General features: G+C 49.7%; 1 protein-coding gene across 1 annotated transcript in view; it reads left to right on the forward strand.

The window, feature by feature from the left end:
* Tacc2 (transforming acidic coiled-coil containing protein 2) overlaps positions 1–19,045 on the forward strand; it is a 194,192-nt gene that overhangs the window by 112,854 nt on the left and 62,293 nt on the right. The gene's annotated exons all lie outside the window — the stretch shown is intronic.

Raw genomic sequence — 19,045 nt, forward strand, 5'->3', positions numbered from 1 at the left:
TTTATCCTAGGGTGACTGCTCTCTGATGCACAGTCTAAAGGTCGTAGAGCTTGCCTTCTGCTTCCTGGGTCCAGTAGGTATCTGTGAGCGCTACCTGCTAGTTCCACATATGAGGCTCCCAAGCCTCTCACCAAGTCGCGCTAAGCTGACTGTGCCGGTCCTTGGAGTGGTTATTTTCTGGATACTCCATTCCAGCACTTGTTAAGTCTTCTTCATTTGTGCCTTTGAGGGCCAGCGGCATGGACTAGAGCTGCTTTGGCCAGGCACCATGCCAGAGACAGGACATAAATCTAGAAGACACATGCTGCCTGGTCCTTGTGGAGCCTTGAGTTCTCTGGAGACAGAATGAGCCTTTCGATTAAGATGTTCTCCTGGGACATGAAAGCCCAGCAGGTTTAATTCTGTGTGGGCTGAGGTTACTGGGGAAGAAATAGATGGTGCCTGGGGAGTGTCTGCATGCAGCAGAGAAGGCAGGACAAGGGAGCCCAACCAAAAGAGCAGAGCTGTAGTGGCTGGAGCCTGCACCAATGGGGGGGTAGGCAGGAAGGGGAGTGCCTTGTGTCTCAGCAGGCAGGGCCAGGTGGTTACCACCACAGGCCATAACTGGGGTCTTTCTCTTTGATTCCTTTAGTAATGAGAGTTTTATTTTTAGTACAGTTTTGATTTACAGAAAAATCTAGAGCATATAAAGAGACATTGCTTTTAGCTAACCCAGCTCCATAATCCCCTCTGCTGACATCCTAACAGCAGTGTGCTAAGGTGGCTGTCACTGACCCCATATTGATGTGGTCTTGTTAGCTGAGGGCTTCCTTATTCAGAGTTCTGTAGTTTTTCTTTAACACCCTTTCTTGGTCCCAGAGACCACTCAGAGCATTGTTGCCTTCAGTCTCCCCGGGTGCCCCTTAGCTGTGGCAGCTATCAGGCCTGTCTGTTTTGGTACCTTGAGAGTTTGAGCGGTTCTGGTCAGAGCGCCATCAGCTGGAGCTTGGCCGCTATCTTTCTTCGCTTAGACTGTAGCCATGAGTTTCGGAGGAAGAAGATGAAGGAGTTGAAGTAACATTTTCTTTCATTTTTTTTTTCTTAAACTGAGGCTGGAGAGATGGCTGAGCAGTTAAGAGCACTGGCTGCTTCTGCAGAGTTCCCCAGCAACCCACATGCTGGTGCACAACTGTCTAGTTCCAAGACACCCACAGCCCTCCTCTGGCCTCTGTTGGCATTGCATGCACACGGTTCATTTGCATGCTGACAAAACACTCACACAAAAAGAAAAATAAATCTTTTGTTTTTATTATTTAAAAGATTTATGTTTATACACACACACACACACACACACACACACATATATTGTTCTACCTGCACGTATGCCTGCAGGCCAGAAGAGGGCACCGGACCTCATTACAGATGGTTGTGAGCCACTGTGTGGTTGCTGGGAAGTGAACTCAGGACCTCTGGCTCTTAACCTCTGAGCCATCTCTCCAGCCCCTTGTTTTTTTATTTTTATAAAATAAAGCTGTGTTTCCTTGGAAGTCAGAGGACGGCTTTGTGACACTGGTTTTCTCTCTCTACCTTCGCATGAGTTCCAGGGATTAAAATCAGTCGCTTGATTTATGCCGTCGGCACATTTGCCTGTTCAGCCAACTCTCTGTCCTAAAGGTATCGTTTTTTGTAAAATGGTGGGTCCCAGCGTCAGCTGACTTGGCTACTTGGCTGAATGGCTTGCCTCGCCTATCCTATAGCTTCCGCAAAGAAGTCATTCTGTGTAGCCCCCTCTGCAGTGTAGGGAGCCGAGCCGAGCTCCCTTCTGTCAAGAGAGGAGGGTGCCTAAGTTATTTATAATCCTTTTGTTCGAGAGGTTACTCTCTTCTCCCCCATTTCCTAATGTATTCAATCACTTATTAATGTCAGTGTGGACTCGTGGGTATTTATTTTATCCTTTGGGCTCTAATCCAAGGCTGCTATATTTTGTTACACACAGCTTCAGCCCTGGTCTTCCTTGCCTTTCTTTTAAGTGTGTCCAGAAGCCCCCGGGCAGGACAGTGATGTGATCGTATTTGCATTTTTAAAAGGCAGCAGTCACTCGAGGACTGATGGCTGATGTGCCCTAAGGCTCAGCTGCACCAGATATGGCCACCTGTGTTTCCATCCATCGCCTGTGTGTGTCCTCCATCCCTCTTGTCTCCAAGAGACACAAGGCCAGGGCCCGGATTCAGAGGTCCATGTAAATCACGTCTTTCCCCATCGCATGGGCTTTTGAATGGCTCAACTCTGGTTTCAACAATACACAAATTAGCCCTTCATCTCACTGAAATGCAAGTCTTGATTCCCCAGCCTGGCCAGAGTCTGAGGTTCCCTGGGCCACAGCGTGGGGTTTGTAGCCCTGTTCTACATTTTCCATGTAGCGTCTTCTGCTAGAGCCAGCTGCCTCCTGTGTCTTCATGATGCACAGGCAGCCACAGGCCTCACATCTGTGGCTTTGTTCTCCATGTCAGGGCCTGGAAAGGTGCATCTCCTTTGCTCTGTGGATGCGCTGTTCTTGCAAGCCTGCCAGGCACCTTCTGCAGCCTCCCGCTTCTGGGGGCATGCTGTCACAATCCCACACTCCGGGATAAATGGCTTTCTACAGGAGCTTCCCCACTCCCTTGTGCCCACTGCTAATCATTTGGCCACATGTTTGTGCAGAACAGATGCGCCCTGAAGAGAGAGGAAGGGAAAACCATGTAGAGAGGACTTGGTGTTCTGCTGAGCAAACCCTCCCAAAGCCACAAGCTTCTCCTGGGAAAGAGATGATGGGCGATTGTTACGTCACACTTCTGGCCACGCTCTTGTCTGCTCCAGCATTGACCTCTTGAGGCTTTCCCCTCATCTTTCATGCTGTTGGTAAAGCCACTAGAAACTGAGGCTAGGTTGGAAGCCTGACCATCAGAATCCTCAGGAATGCAAGTTGGAAGCCCTCGCTCGGGCTAGCACCGCCTGAGCCAGCCTTGCAGAACTTGAGGCCAAGAGCTTAGTGTGCTGGCAATTAGGCCCCACTGAACATCTTCCCTGACCTCAGACCTGACCGCTCACTGTCCCTTCTAGGGACAGCTATCTCTTAAGAATTGGTGTCTTGAAAACCTACACCTAGGGCTGCCTTTCTGAACAGGCCTAGAGATAGCAGTCTGGGAAGGCAGCTTGGCTCTCTCAGTGAAGAAGCTGATTTCTTGGTGTCAATGCAGGAGGCCCAGAGAGCAGCAGACATGGGAAACACTGCCCTGAAGCACAGCCTGTGGGCTTGCCAAGCTTTCTGATAAACTGTTCCCACATGGCCCAAATAGCTTCCATCCCTCTACCAAAGCTTCTCCAAGACCTAAGAGCTTTGTTGGAGCAAGAGAAGAGCAGGGGCGTCTTAGCTTCTCTCCTAAGCTGATACCGGAGTTCCCTGGGAAGCAGTCACTGCACGGCACAGTTTCACGCTCAGCCCTTCGCCAGCTCCCCACAACAGCAATTCAATTTTGTAGGCAGAGTCTTGGTTAGGTTTTGTTGCTGGTTGTTATTATGATGAAATGCACAAGGCAGGGTAACTGTATAAAGAGGAGACGTGTATTTTATTAACCGTTTGGGAGGTTGACTGTCCAAATACTGTGTAAAGGATTCAAAAGAAGCGGATCTTCCACCCCCTTGCTGCTTTCCCACAGAGCATTGCATGCAAGGGACATGGAACCTGTTTGTCTGTCTGGTCTCTGCCCCTCTTATAAAACTACCTAGACTTATTATTGAGAATGAATGAATACACACACACACGCACACATGCACACGCACACACACATACACACACACACGCACACGCACACACACGCGCGCACACACACACACACACACACACTATTATCTGAACCTAAGTACCTCCCAAAGGCCTTACCTCTCATTCCGTTTTCACTTTGTTCATGCCATTAGCTCGTGGCTTCGGGCATTAGACTCCTGTGTGGCTTTGTGGGGATGAACCATACACGAACCATAGCACAGCTACACAATGCTGTCATGCCAGGGGGAAGGGATGAATTGTTGGGGATGAGGGTCTCTGTAGGCTAGACCCTGCAGACCAGACTGAGGTCTACTCCAGTGTTCCGTTAGCCAGGTTCCAACCATTGCCCTGTCCTGACATCCTCTGCTCCATAGCCTCCTGGGCATGAACATATAGCATAGTTCTCTTTCTCCCACTGATACAAGCACAAGCATCCCACCTAGGCTATCTGGCTCCTGCTTGGTCCCCTGTACATGGCCAGGGAGCTGCTAAGTACCTAGCATTTGCTGAGTAGGTCTGTACATGGCCAGGGAGCTGCTAAGTACCTAGCATTTGCTGAGTAGGTCTACCCTGAATTGGTTTCACTGGTTTCATCTGGAGGCTCTGTGCAAAAGGAGGTCTTGCTTCATTCTCTAGAAGGGGTCAAGTAGAAAGCATCCTCCTCTCTCTGGGTGGCCACATTAGAAAGAGAGACAAGAGACCCAGTGAGCCATTCTACCCCATCTCAAATCTGTCTTTGGGGTCCTGACATGAGATTAAAGTTTAAATAGAAAGCGAAGAACATGCATATATAGGCAGTCCCTGCCAAGGTGTGGTCTCGCCCACCACTGACCCATCGCTGTCTGGGCTTCAGTCTCATCCTGGATGGTGTTGTGACTAGTCAATAGTACTGTGTAAAATCTCTTTCTGGGAGGCAAGTTCGCCCTCCCCTGGCAGCCTTCCTTCTCCTGGGGAACACCCCATTTCTTTAGGGGTCCTTTGTTTCAGTAATCTGTTAGATCAACAGAGGTGTCTCTTCAGTTCATTTTCTTTTTTTTTAAATTTTTATTTATTTTTTTAAATATTTATTATGTATATAATAGTCTGTCTGTGTGTATGCCTGCAGGCCAGAAGAGGGCACCAGACCCCATTACAGATGGTTGTGAGCCACCATGGGGCTGCCGGGAATTGAACTCAGGACCTTCGGAAAGGGCAGCCGGTGCTCTTAACCTCTGAGCCATCTCTCCAGCCCCCTCTTCAGTTCATTTTCATTTTTGCTAGGCCAGTTGCAAGTCTGTGATGTGGTATAGGGAGGGGGTATAAAGGTAGGGAGACATGTCACACTTGACCTGTTTCTGAGCTATGTGACTTTGGACTTGTGGCCTGACTATTCAGCCGTAGTTTACTTAGTTTACTTGTGTTTCCAATGAGGATAGTAGCAACCACCTCATGGGGGTTACTGTGATCAGTGAATATATATGAGCCAAATAGCACAGAGAGGTTTGCAGTGTGGATAGGTTCTTGGTGATGGCAAAGAGTAGAAAAAGGTCAGCTCATGTGCCGGCCCTGAGGGCGTGGAGCAGTCCTCAGACCCAGGCAGCAGATCAGGGAGAAGCCTCAGAGGCATGAGTTGAGGGTACCTAGGCCAGGGGCATAGTTGCAAGTTAGTTCCAGAATGGCGGGAGACTTGCAGCGGGGCCTGGCGGGTCACTGGGATCCAAGGCATTGAGAAAGGGAAACCCATCTATTCTCTTCAAGCAAGGGAGAGTTCAGATGGAATCAAATTTGGGGTGATTTCTGGTAGGAGGGGAGGGTGGGTGCAAGGAAGGGGCCAGAGGTCTGAGGATCACATGGCTGTCATCATGGTCCAGGCAGGAGACAGTGGCAGCCTGAACTGCTGGGATAACCATGTGCTAGGGAGTCCGAGTCTGCCTTATGGCTTGCATTTTCATCTGTCTTCATCCACTCGTATGTCTGGGGAGTGTCTCCTCTGGCCAAGCCTGCATCCAGGTGATGGTGAAGTCGTGGTGACCCTGCCAATGGTGGCCGTGCACTCCTGAGACTCTGCAAACCAATAGTTAGTCATGTCTATGCCCCAGGGTCTCTCCCAACATCTCTGTAAGGTCAGCAAGATAGGTCAAGACTCAAGTCAGCCTGAGGTCACAGGACAATTGTCTCCATGTGTACAAATCAATCCCTAAGGAGCTAAGTATTCGAGAAGGCAAATCTCCTGCATCTCCAGACAGCTGTGTGCTAGTGCAGCTAGCCATGAGGACATGGGGCATGGAGAGAATTACAGATTGAGCTTCTGGGATGTTTTATGTAAAGAAGGTGATATTTTTAGGGCTTGGTAACACACACACACACACACACACACACACACACACCACAGACACACATGCTGACACGCTCATTCACTCACTCTGCCGGCAGACATGCTCTCTCACCGTCGATTCTCATGGCTATTTCTGGCCCAGTGCTCTGGGTTTCTGCCTTGAGTCAGCAGTTCTGAGCTGCTTTGCCTGGTTTCTGCGGCACTGCTCACGGGAGGGGGGGGGGGAGGGGGAGAGGCAGTGTGCCGGGCTGTGTTGATAGCTGGTGGGGCTTGGAAAGGAATCTACCTCAGGGTGAACAGGCTGCCTCCTTTTTGCTCTCACTGGAGACTTGCAGCTTCTGGATTGGCTGTTTACCGTGCTCATCGGGAGGCCTTTCTATCCCAAGTGGCTTCCTTGCAGCCCCTAAGAATTCCTGGAGCCAGGCAGGTGACCATGCTCAGCCTGTTTTTCCAGTCTGGCTGGGGAAACCGGCCTTGTATCCATTCTCATCTCTGTTTACACCCTAATGTTTTCCTTAAAAGGCCTTTTATTCCTAATACAAAGTAGTCTAGCAGACCAGGAGGCATCAGCGCCAGAGAAACTCAGAAGAGCCACATACACAGCAGACAGTTACTAAAACTCTCTTGAGAACCCAGACCTTCTTTCTTAGCGTGCCTATGAAACTTTCCGTTCTTTCTGTAAAAGGCTACCAAGGAGAAAGATGGCCAGCACTGGTTGCCTGTTTGATCCTAGACAGAAGCAATCACCTGGTCCAGGTGAGTCCATTGGCACAGAGAGAAACTGGACTTTGGAGGGTGGGGTTTTACTGAGCCAAATGCCCGTCTTGGGTCACCATGTTTGTTTGTCATTTGTGATCAGATGGGTAAAGTTAGTTCTAGGAAGGGTGTCTGGCAAAGCCTGAAGAAGATTGTTACCCGAGAGAAGCTGCTTAAGATGAATCTGCTGAGGGAATCCAGATTTTACCCTCAGGAGTTAGGGAAATGTCTGAAACTTTACTTTGAAAAAGGAAGTGAAAAGACCGACGGGGACTCAGTTTAACACACTCTAGAGCAGTGGTCCTCAGCCTTCCTAACGCTGCGACCCTTTGATACAGTTCCCCCAATCATAACATTATTTTGTTGATACTTCACAACTGTAATTTTGCTACTTCTATGAGTCATAATATAAACATCTGATATGCAGGATATATGATATGCGACCCCTGTGGGGGTCGTGACCCACAGGTTGAGAACCACTCTGTGGCTTTTGATGAGGTCCATCTGTTAGTGCTGACAGTGGATGGAGATTTGGATCATGTTTTTCCGCTGGTGTCAGAGCTGCCTATCCCTTACCTTATCCTGACTTTGCTGCGCGTGTAGGTGATTTCTCGTAAACAGTTTCCTGGAAGTCTTTGGTTCTTTCATGCTCCTGTCTTCTCTCTGAAGCTGACTTTGGTCATCACCCTAGCCAGGTTCTGCTCTTCACACAAGGCCTGCTTGTGCCAGTTGCTGTTTCTCAGGGACGTTGGTAAGCTTTGAATCTTTGGCCAGGCTTTCTTCTGTGTACTTCACACAGCATTATGTGTCTTGGGCCAGCCTGTGGCTCTGCCTTGTGGTTGGTGGCATTGAGCATCTCCCTGACAGTCAGCAAGAGGCTAACTAGAAAGACTGAGCAGTTGAGAAGTGATCATGTTTATTAGGGGCTTTGCAGACAAAAATGTGGTCCCGCTGGTACCCTTTGCTTCCTTGTATGTAACCTTGTTGCCATGGAGACATGGTGGTGCAACTAGTCAAACATCATACCTTGTTGCTATGGAGACATGACAGGTGGGGCTCTCAGTAGAGGATGGAGCAACCAGACCTACCTCCCTAGGAAACTTCCTAGTTTTCTGATGTTGGTTTCCAGGGGGCAGCTCAGTAGCTCCTGGTGTGCCTGCTGAATACCGGATTGGTGGTAGACTATCGTAGAAGCCATTGTCCACTGTATACATTCAGTCCCCTGTAGAGGACGTAGGAGAGAATATGTCAGTGATGTCATAACAAGAAAAGCTCTTCACTCATGGAATGATTTTTTTTTGTTGCTATTTAAATTTTTTACATATTTTTTGTGTATGCTGGTGTGTGTGGCATGCATGCATGTGCTGTGTATGTGTGTGTTCACGTGTATGGGGGCACACGTGCACCCAGCCTTGGGGTGGGTGGGAGGCTGATCTTGAGTGTCCTCCCCAGTTACTCTCCACCTGTTGTATTGAGACTGAGACTCCAGTGATCCAAGAGCTCACCATTTTGGCTAGTCTGTTGGATGTTGCAGGTTGGGCTAAAAGAAACAGAACCTTGCCTAGCCTGTTCTGTAGCTGTGTTTACATCCTTGGCATTCTCTCCTGGGCTGTTCTGTGATCTAACCTACTTTCCTTTCCCACTTGCCTGGGTAATTAGCAGCTCAGGGGTCCACAGCATGGCTGGGTAAGGAATGCTGTTAGTGCAGATGTAGTCTTCCACTTAGGTTTATTTCTCAAAGTGTCAGAGGTACTTCAAACATTCTTTGAAAACAAACAAACAATGTTTGAGACAGGGCCTCCCGTAGTCCAGACTGGCCTTGAACGTGATGTGCGGATGAAGTTGATGTTGAATTCCTGATCCTCACTCCTCTACCACCTGAGTGCTGTGATGATAGGCATTGGCTACCATGCCTGGCTTAGCTATCTTTTTTTTTTTAATTATTTATTTTGGGCGTGTTGGTGAACACTTTTAATTCCCACATTTGGGAGGCAGAGGCAGGTGGATCTCTGAATTCTAGGTCAGCCTGGTCTACAAAGCGAGTTCTAAGACAGCCAGGGCTACACAGAGAAACCCTATCTTTAAAAACAAACAAATATATATGTATGTATACATATACACATATGTATATGTGTGTGAATTTATATATACATATATAAATAAGCACACATATATATTACTTATTTGTTTATATGTATGTGTGTGAGTCTGCCTGAATCTATGTGTACCACATGTGTGCAGGAGCTCAAAGAAGCCAACAGAGCACCAGATTCCCTAGAACTGTAGTTATAATTGGTTGTGAGCTGCCATGTGGATGTTAGGAATTAAATCCTAGTCTTCTGCACAAGTAGAAGGACCATCAGGCCATCTCTCTAGCCCTAACGGGGTCCCAGACCCTTGCTGTGGAATGTGGAGCCTGGATCACATGGTTCATCTTGTGGTTACAGATCTTTGTCTGGCTTACTGACAATTAGTAACGTGAGAATAAGTTATCTGAATCACTATACATAGACCAGGTCTATAATATTATAGGGGTGTTAATATACAGTAGATTGCTAATTATTTTAGAAATGATAGAGGCATTTCCTGGTTTATCTGGCTTTCTAGACTCGTGGGACATCAATAGGATAGGGGGCAGTGGGGCCTGCCTATGTGGGCTTGGCCTACCTTCAGGGCCTTGGATGCTGCATGTGGATAAGGCTCAAAGCCCTGCACAGGGGCTGTTTGAGGTCGGGTCTTATCAGTGTTTGAAAATGGTGGGCATAATTGGTGTGTCCTAGAGAGGGGGTGGCTCTGCTGTTCTTCAGAGGGAGGCCAAGATGGAGATGGGACCAGTGTCAGGGCGGGAAGGATGGGAGGAACGGCCAGCATGTGAAGGTCAGGAAAGCAGAGTGTGCTGAGTCACCTGTGCATTTTCTGGATAACTGAAGGTACAGGAATGGACTCAGAACTCCACTGCAGCCTCAGCATTGACCTGGGCCTGGCCAGGGCCTCGGTGCATGCTTGAATAAATGAGGGAACAAGTGACTGGGAGACTGTCTGTGGTGTTTTAATGCTTCTTGGTAAGCCCTGGTGAATTTCCTATCATACAAATACATATGGATCTGTGATTTGACCTTGTGTGATTTGGGGAAGATGAGGGAGGTAGGAAGGGGAACAAGAGTAGAGTATGGAGCCACAGCCATTGAGGGAATTGCTCTTGGGTCCAGCCTGTGTCTTCAGGCCTCCGGATGCCAGTGTCCAGTCATCCTAGACTGCTGCTGTTGGGGTTTCCTTGTATGAGTCCAGGCTTTCTGTCATTGCTTTTGGTGTTACCTGTTCTTGGTCCCATCCATGGCTGCTGTAACAAAAGCAGCACAGACTCAAGATCAAACAGCTAACGTTTTTTTCTCATAGTCCAGGGCGCTGGGTATCCTAGATCAGAGTGTGCACATAAGCAAACTCTTTGAGGCTTTGTATGGCTTACAGATAGCCTTCTTCTTGCAATATGTTTATGGGGGTGTAGGAGATTACATGACTCTTCTTTTAAGGGCACTAATCCCATTATAAGGGGACCTGATGTTATGATGTTATCTAACCCTATTCACCTGCCGTAGACCCTTCCTCTGAGCTCCAGTGTAACAAGGCTTAGGGCTTCTGTGGGAATTTCAGGAGACACCTGGAGGCCATTGCACAACCCTTTCCCTCCCCATTTCTTCAGCCTTTCATTCCCTGTGGGCTAAATTACCAAAGAATCAAATTTAGTTCAAATGGCTGGCATGGTCAGCATCAGAAATTAACTACAGGTCTGAGTGGCTCTTCAATAGGGAAGCACACAGCACAAGTTTAGCTGTCAGTAACTTCCAAGGTGTCGAGTGCTCTCTGTTTCTACCATGGTTTGGGGGCATACTTTTAATATCAGCGAGGTGACATTATCCACTATATAATATGTTACTATATTGTAGCTGTGGGGTTGATAGGAGTCTAACTAGAAGCACTTGACTGTAATGAAGCCATATTGTTATTCTACGCAGGGAAAGGAGGACCTGGTCCCAAGAGTCTATGGATTTTATTTAGCATAATTTCTCCAAAGCCCTTCCAGAGTATGTTCATTTTTCTGTGTCAGTTAGTACTTGTAGGCTGCTTGCCTAGGCATTTTTCTCAACGGTGGATAGCCAGTGAGGAGAGAAAGCAGGATTTGAACTCTGGTTCATTTCAAAGCCTTTGGGATGTTCTGATAGCCCTGTGACTCTGCATGCCATGCACAAACCAGGTTCTGGTTGTGGCTCTGCCACCCTGGGCCTGGGAGTCCCAGTAAACCATTCAGAGTCAAGGAGTGGTGCAGAGTGGAGCTCATCAATGTGACTGTGTTGGGAAGAACAGATAAAGGGTTCAGCGACTCCAGGTCTGTCTTCCATGCACTGACAGAAACTTTGATATTTTATAAAGAAAAAAAACATGGGGAGTGGGCAGAAGGGGGTGGCTGGGTTTGCCTCACTGAGAGAGCCTGTGATCCTGGCCAGGTCAAGAGACCATTATCTCGGTTCTGCTTTTGCCTGAGGCTCTGAAGAAGTTACTGTCACTGGCATCCCTTGAGGGGAACAGTCTGGCTCCCACGAGGTGCTTCCCTGCCACGCTGAGGGGAACAGTCTAGGTCCCATGAGGTGATTTCCTCCCCCTTTGAGAGGACAGTCTGAATCCCGTGAGGTGGTTCTCCCATTCCGGATGAACCTCACCACTATGGACAATCTCCTTTAGAAGGGGATGTGTTCTGCATGCCACACCACTGCTTGGGGCCCTTCCTGTGGGTCCTTTGTCGGTAAGATGTTTACCAGTCAGTCCAGGATCCAAGGCCACTGTGGAAGAAGGATTCTAGAAGCAGAAAGTTAAAGAGGCAAAATAAAGCCATTGAGGGACAAAATGCGGCTAGTGCAGGCTGAGGACGCCTCATTTTACCAGTGTGTAATCTGACTGAAGTCTGTCTGTCACACACTTCTCAGAAGAATCTACATTTACTACACACTCTAAGGTTCTTTTGGCTCCTTAACTGCAGAAGGAACCAAAAAGATTTTTTTTAAAAAAAAAAAAAATAAAGATCCCCCTTCCCCCTCCCTATGAATATGTTTGGATAAATAAGCTGCAGGGTCCCTGTCACCAGATGACACCAAGGTTGACAATGAGTGATGCCCTCCCTGGGAGGTGCTGTCCTGCTGAGAGTCACCTACCCCACCAGACTGGCATCCTTGTTTGCTATTTTCATTTAAATACAGAAGGAAACCTCGGTGTTTCCTGGAGAGCTCATATCACTGATTCCTGGAAGCAGTTTTGATGGGAGGGTGTTTTGACACAGGGAAGAAATGTGAGCCAGGGAATTCCGCTGGCCTGGAGCTCTGGAGCTTGTAGCAAGTAGCAAATTCTGTACGTGCTGACCTGTGCCGACATCTTTCGCCACACTTGAGGAAAACAGTATATTCGAGGACATCTTAAGGTGTGTTGGGTAGCTTTATTTTGGTTTTATTGTATGGTTGATTGGTTTTACATTCATCTCATTATTTTGGGCCGTAATGTATATATTTCTTAAGAACTGCCTTATAAGCAGAGGAATTGTGGGAAAAGTCACATGAGTGTTTCTGCTTTCCCATAATTAGTTGTGTTTGAATTCAGTTGTTATGGGCTCAGAAAGCCAGCCCACCAAACATGAGGCAGACAGGGGTGAAGGGATCCCCAAACCACTTACAGGGAAAGAGAATGTTTTTCAAGTAGCCTCCAGTGAGAAGATCCAGAGATCAATCAAACGTTCAGAGCTAGAGACCTGGCTGCTTCCCAACAGGCAAAGGGGGCTGGCACTGGGTGTCGCCAGCACCTAAGCCAGCCTGTGTTTCCGGTCAGAGGTGAACCTTTATATGTCCCTCACAGCCACCTTTCGCCTGTATATTCTTGTTATACAAAGGTCCTGACTCAGGAGCATAGCCTCCATGGCATAGGGCTTGTCTGTAGAAAATTCTTCTGGTAGCCAAAGACCAGACTGCAGACCTAGTCCCTGAAGGTGGCCCTATATGCCTCTTTCTCTCCAATTTGCCTCAACCTCTGCAGACTTTGGTCAAACTAAGAAAGTGTACCTGGAGGGAGGCCTGGTCTTGGTGAGCTGGGAGCCGGAGAGCCATGCCAGGTTGCTGCTCTGGGACAGACTTTGTTTCTTCCCCAGCTGTGCTATCTGAAGTAAATTCATTCAGGTGTGCAGTCCTCAGTTTCCACTGTAGCCTGTTTTACTGGTTCCTGAAGCCCTCCTCCAATCTGGGGGTGGGAGCCGGAGCGAGAAGGGACCTGTCCCCAACTGGGTCTATTGCTAGGCGAGGGCCTCAAGTTGCCTGTGAGCAGTGCATTTACATCTCAAAAGACACACTAGGCTAGCAGGCGTTCTGGGCTAGTCTTGGAGGCTGCGGCTTGGTGTGTGAGTAGAGGGAGGGTCTTCGCCTCCTCCCGGCGTTTCCGGAGCCAATGTTGGAGCTTTGTGAAGATGCAGGCGTCTGGCCACTTGGTGGTGGTGACATCATCAAGTCCCAACACACAGGCTGAGCAGGGTCTTTAAAAGGGGAAGATCCTTTAACGATCACGCCAGTGCTTGGGCTCACACTGCCTCCTCTCAGGCAGTTCCACGCACACCGGCCACGCTCACGCGCACACCTAGGCGCGTGCCCGCCAGCTGCTCTTGCGCGTGCACACTTCCTCGGTGCTCGCCCCCTGGGCCGGCTCCGGCCTCGAGCTGCAGCTCCCAGTCGCCGCCACCACCACGGATGCCAGCAGCTGCTCCCATCTGCAGTGCAGCAGCCCCGGCCGCCCGCCGGCCCGCCCCGGGCTGGAGGAACCGCACCAGGACGCTGGCCCTGCCCGCGGCTAGCCTGCACGCCAGGGCTCAGCGAGGATGGGAGGGTCGCAGTCCCTGCAGCCAGCCCCAGCCAGTGACCTGAACCTGGAGGTTTCTGAGGCCATGTAAGTGCAGTGCTCTGCCGCCCGGAGCCCCCGGGGGGAGGAGAGGCTGCCCGGCTTTGTTAATGCTTCTCTCCCCCATGCGGTGCCGCGAGGGTGAAGCCTAGGCTGGCCTGGGTAGCCTTACAAAGCTTTACCTGGTGGCTGTTGTTTGTAGTGTTTTGTGTCCTAGCTGGACTGAGTGTCTTGCAGCCCCAGGAAGCAGAGATAGCCGTCTGGAATTTGGTTTTGGTTGTTCAGCAGCAGGGTGCATGGTGGGGGCTTCTGCGCTATCGGCATCTTTTTCTCTGTACTCACTCCCCCTGGTATTTCCTGCTAGGGAACGGGAGGCATCAAGGAGAGAGGGCCTCCTCCTAGGAGAAGTATTGTGCATGCTGGCATCTTTCTACCCTGGGAACAGGTCTGGGTTAGCTATTGGCATGGCAGGACAGATGGCGTGGAGCTTAGAGTGCGTGCACAGCCGGTCTAGTCCAGGCATCACCCTGTACTCCTGCTAACACAGAGGACAAGGCCGCTTGCTATTATTAGTGTAGACAGCCAAACAGCCTTGTCATTGGTGGAGGCAATGCCTGACTATGCATCGATCCAGGAATCTGATCTTTTCTCTAAGCCACAGTGCTAATGGGATCAGAAGCGGCCTTTATGCCGATGTGCGTCTATTACAGTTGCTGTTTCTGTTATGGTTTGCTTCGTTGTGAACCCAGGCTCGTTTGGAGGTCGGCCTGCCAGGTCCCAATTGGACAAGTAAGGCTGCTGTCCAAAGTGGGCCTACCAGTTCACTCCAAGGTCTGCTCCTCTTTTCCAAAGAGGAGACTATTTCTAGAGGCTTGAGGGGTGGGGGTGGCAGAGTACTGTGGGTTCTTATAGTTGATATGTAGATTAAAAGATAGCCTGGACCAGTATACATTGTGGAGTAGGGTTTGGGTCCCATGATCGGCGAGTGGGGGGATCCCACCCTTCACTGGTCTTCAGTGAGAAGCTGGACCCATGTGGTGATGTAATGCTGGGAAGAACCGCGTGCTTTTCCAGGCCCTGGCTTTTGAGCAGCTAGTCACTCCGAGGAGCAGGTGTGGAAGCATTGTTTATCTTTATCCAGAACTCGAGAGTGCAGAATCTTACCGTGGAGGTGTGTTGGGCTTGGGAGTTTGATGATGCGAACCCGCGCCCTGCTGTCCTGTCCATTCAGGGGCGGTATTGTTAGGTGCCTGGTGAGACTCAAGAGGGGCACAGTGCAGCCTCAGTTTTCGAAGTCCCTGAACTAGAAATTGGCGAAGGACACCAGCTCTGTCGCCGGCACAGCTGACACCCACCAGAGCACTGGAGGGACCAAAAAGGATAAGGCGACTCCAGATTTGAATGCTCTTCAGCCATTAAGTCCCCTGGTCGCTACTGTCCCTACCTTCTTTCCTGGTTGAGTTACTGCCTTGCATTCTGGAAGCTGAGGGCTGAGTCTGGAGAGTCTCTGTTAGGTAGATGTAGTCCTTTTAGACAACAGGCTTTAAGTTTGTCCCAAGGGGACAGTGGCAGTAGAGTAAAACTTGAGGCCCAGTGGCCACTTTCGGAGGGAAGCTGCTCCTCCAGTGTTTCCATGGTCCACTCAGTCTTGTTCTTACCACAGGAGATTTCTGAAATGTCTTCGGGTACAGTTGTTAAGATGGTATATTTACTCATTCACAAAAATCCCATTCTCCGTTCTCCAGCATAATTGTAAAGGAGAACTGGAGGGAGGGAAATAGTCTGGGGGAGGTTATGCCTAATAGCTAGCCTTTGCAGCCCATTTCTGAGTAATGGGGACACTTGTTTTCCCTACAGATGTGCTCTGTCCAACCAGAAAAAAAAAAAAAAGGAAAGAACGAAAACTACGTTAAGAAAGTAGCCCTTCCCTGTACAGACATGGCCTTTTCGTAGTCCTTAGTGTGTATGAGAACACATGCCCACGAATAATCCAGAAGCGGCAGAGATGGGCCTCCACTGTGAGATGATGGGTCAGGTGTGCAGGGTGTGCAGGCTGTGCTCACCCGCCGCCAGTCGCAGGCCGTGACAGCAGGACTCTAGAGCGAACATGCCTACTTAGGTGAGAGCTGGGTTCACAGAGGACCCCACATAAAGGTGAAAGTGAGAGAGAACTGAGACGTGACCCAAGGACTTTCTCTCTTAGATTGGAGTGTGGGTGCCTGTAGGTGGTTTTCCTAGTCCCAGTCGACAGGTTTGTCTGCCTCAGAGAGCAGTGGGGCCAGGGTGGGGGAGGGAAACTGGGGACCCCAAAGGCATGTGGGATGAAGGGAGTAAAGCAGAGAGCTAAGGTTTAAGGTAACTCTTGCAGTCCCACAGTGGGACTCACACTGGAGCATTGGTCCCCAGCGGAGGTGCAGGATCTCAGGCTCCACCCAGATCCTAATCTTCTTTTTAACCAGTGCTTATTAAAGATTCCTGCGAGGTTTGGGGTAGAGTTTGAGAAGCCCTGAGCAGCTCATATCTCCTCTGTCCAGGTCTTTGTGAAAGCCGTGGCTGCTGCTTTAGATGCTCCTCTCCTGTCTGGGAAGGACTCACGGCAGCAATAACCACTTCCAAATGAGAAATGGGTCGTGAGGAGGGGGAGACTCCCACCCTGAAGTACTTATTTCTCATCAAAGATGAATGAGGTCTGTTGATGAGCCCCATATTCCTCCTCCTCTCCAAGGGGAACCCCTGGGGATGTGGCTTCCTCTAAGTGAAGCAGCACCAAGCATTTTGTCATCGGTTCCAGGGACTCCCCAGCTTAGTCCCCTCCCCCCAATCAACCGAGGCACCAGTGTAACCTGAGACAGTGAGCAGGGCTCTCTTACAGGGCAGGCTGTTGGCGGACTCTAGAAGACAGGCTGCCAACGTGGGAAGCCATGGGACTCTGGTCCCCCGAGGAGCCACAGAAGCAAGAAGGAGGGAGGCTGTTACAAAAATTGGCAGAGGAAGGGGTACAGAGGGACAAATAGAAAGCAGAGGTTTAGGGGCTGTCAAGATGCTCCCCACCAACTCAAGCAGACTTGAGTTGAATCCCTAGAGCCTACATGTTGAAGTCGATTTTACTTTGGATATTATTACTGGGCGCACTAGGAGTCGTTCCCTGCCCCCCCCCCCAGTTCCCACACATTGAATAAGCTGCAAGTTATCTGTTGAGTGGGGTGTAAGCTTAAGTCCCAAAGACTCCTTGTGGGTGTCATCTCTTCTGGCATCATTCCTAGATAGCTGTACCCTGGCTCTATGGCCTTGTGCCCAGATCCACAGGATTCTGGCCCTCCCCCATCTTGGAGGCTTGCTCCTTGGGGGACCTAAAAGTAGTAACATTCCAAAGCCTTCCCAGTAACTCCTGGACTTGCAAGGGTTCATGCCAGCCCATTCTGCTGGGGTCTTGGGTTGGGGTACTATGTTGTTCATAGCCTAGGGTTTCAGGTATTGATCCAGTATGAACGGCTCGGCAGGCGAGCGTTACATCAAAGTCAGAGATTATGGGTCAGTGCCTCTCCAAGCTCTGTGTTTCTTTCTACTATCTACAGTCTGTTTCTGTGACTATATTGTTGGTTGCCTAGGAAACTACATTAGCCTGAAATATGATTGGCTCCCCTTGTCAGATGGATTACTGGAGCCCAGGCAGCACTGCAGGTCAGCAGAGGGTGTGGAGCAATTCCGTCCTTGCCCCTTAAGCTTCACAGGGTGGACTTGGCATTGAGAACCGTTGTCCCTTGAAAACCAATTGTTCACAGGCTCCTGCTTTTGTTTCAGAAAGGGGAGACCCATTGAACACAAAGCACCGACTAAGTCAGGCCTGCTCTCACACGCCCATCCTGTGTCGGTTGCGCTTGCTCAGATGATTTCACTCTGTTTATATTTGTGAATTCTCTTAGCAGTTGCGTCTGCAGGGCAGGTGGGTGCAGTGTGTCGGTGCCAGACGTGGGAACAGAGCTGGATGAGGCAGACTCCATGCCAGGAAGGAAGAGCTCTTTACTTAGCTTCGCTGAGGAGACCCAGATTCAACAGAAACTTTTGTGTACTTTCTGTCTGGCCTTTTTAAAGACAGTGTCTCATGTATTCCGGACTGGCCTCCAATTTGCTACATAGCTGAGAAGGACCTTGAATTTTTGATCTTCCTGGCTCTACCTTCAGAGTGCTGGAATCACAGGTGTGCACCACCCTCTTTATGGAGTGCTGGGTGTTTGGTCCTTCTGCCTGCTAGGCAAGCGCTCTCCTAACTGAGCTGCATCGCCAATCTCTGCAGGGCTGTTTTGTTTGTTATATAAATATATTAACCTTGTAGGCAAGTTTTCTAGATAAGGAAACTGAATCCTCTGAGTGGTTAAAATCACAAGGTTAGAAACTGTAAGGGGTCAGATAGTAAACAGCCCTGTTCCTACAGGGCAAAAGCTGCCGTACATGATATGTAACTTACTGTTCCAATAAAACTTTATTCATAGCAAGCAGGCGATGGGTTATAGTTTGCTAATGTCTAGTTGTAAAGATGATTGACACAAGGATCAGACCTGAGTTTCTTGCCTTGCCCAGGATCTTTGAGACCACGGTCCAGGATGTGCTGATAGCTCCCTCGTGCATGCCCTTCCCCCTGGGCACCATCCTTGCCCAGCTTCACATCCCCTCTTGGGTTCCTTGTGGAGAGCTCAGGCTTACTGGGCCCAAGAACTTTGATTCCTTTCTCCTCTCAAGAGCAAGACAGGGCTGGGTGCCTGCTGCTCAGAGATTGGGAACCTGCCGAGCCTGAGCTCCTCCTACTGCACACAGAAGGAAAAGCACTGGGGAGCGTTCTGCGGGGAAGAACTCGTAGAGACTCTGGGCTCCACACAGATGGGGTCGATTGGGGCCTTAGGGAGATGGCAAGGACCTGGGGGGGGGGGGCTTGTGGCTACTCCTGCAGTCGTGAGGCACATCAAGAAGTTCTGCCACTTGTGAGGCAGGCAGGGAGCCCACACCTACCCTGAATTAGGCTTGGGTTTCCCAGGCTCCAAGGCCATGAGAAATGGCTTCATTGTTTTTAACACTCATCTTGTGGTGTTTTGTTTTAGCATCAAACAGACTAAGACAGACATCCTGGGGTGTACGTCCACACCCACCATCGTGTGCCAGTGCTGTCTACCTTGGTGCTTCTTGTCACCAGGACTCAGGGAGAACTAAGGGTCTGGGGGCATCGGCAGGGAAGATTCCTCATTCACTATTCAGGGTATCTGGGTGCCCTTCCTCCCTGA

The sequence above is a fragment of the Arvicola amphibius genome, chromosome 1 (genome assembly GCF_903992535.2).
Source record: "Arvicola amphibius chromosome 1, mArvAmp1.2, whole genome shotgun sequence".
NCBI lineage: Eukaryota > Metazoa > Chordata > Mammalia > Rodentia > Cricetidae > Arvicola > Arvicola amphibius.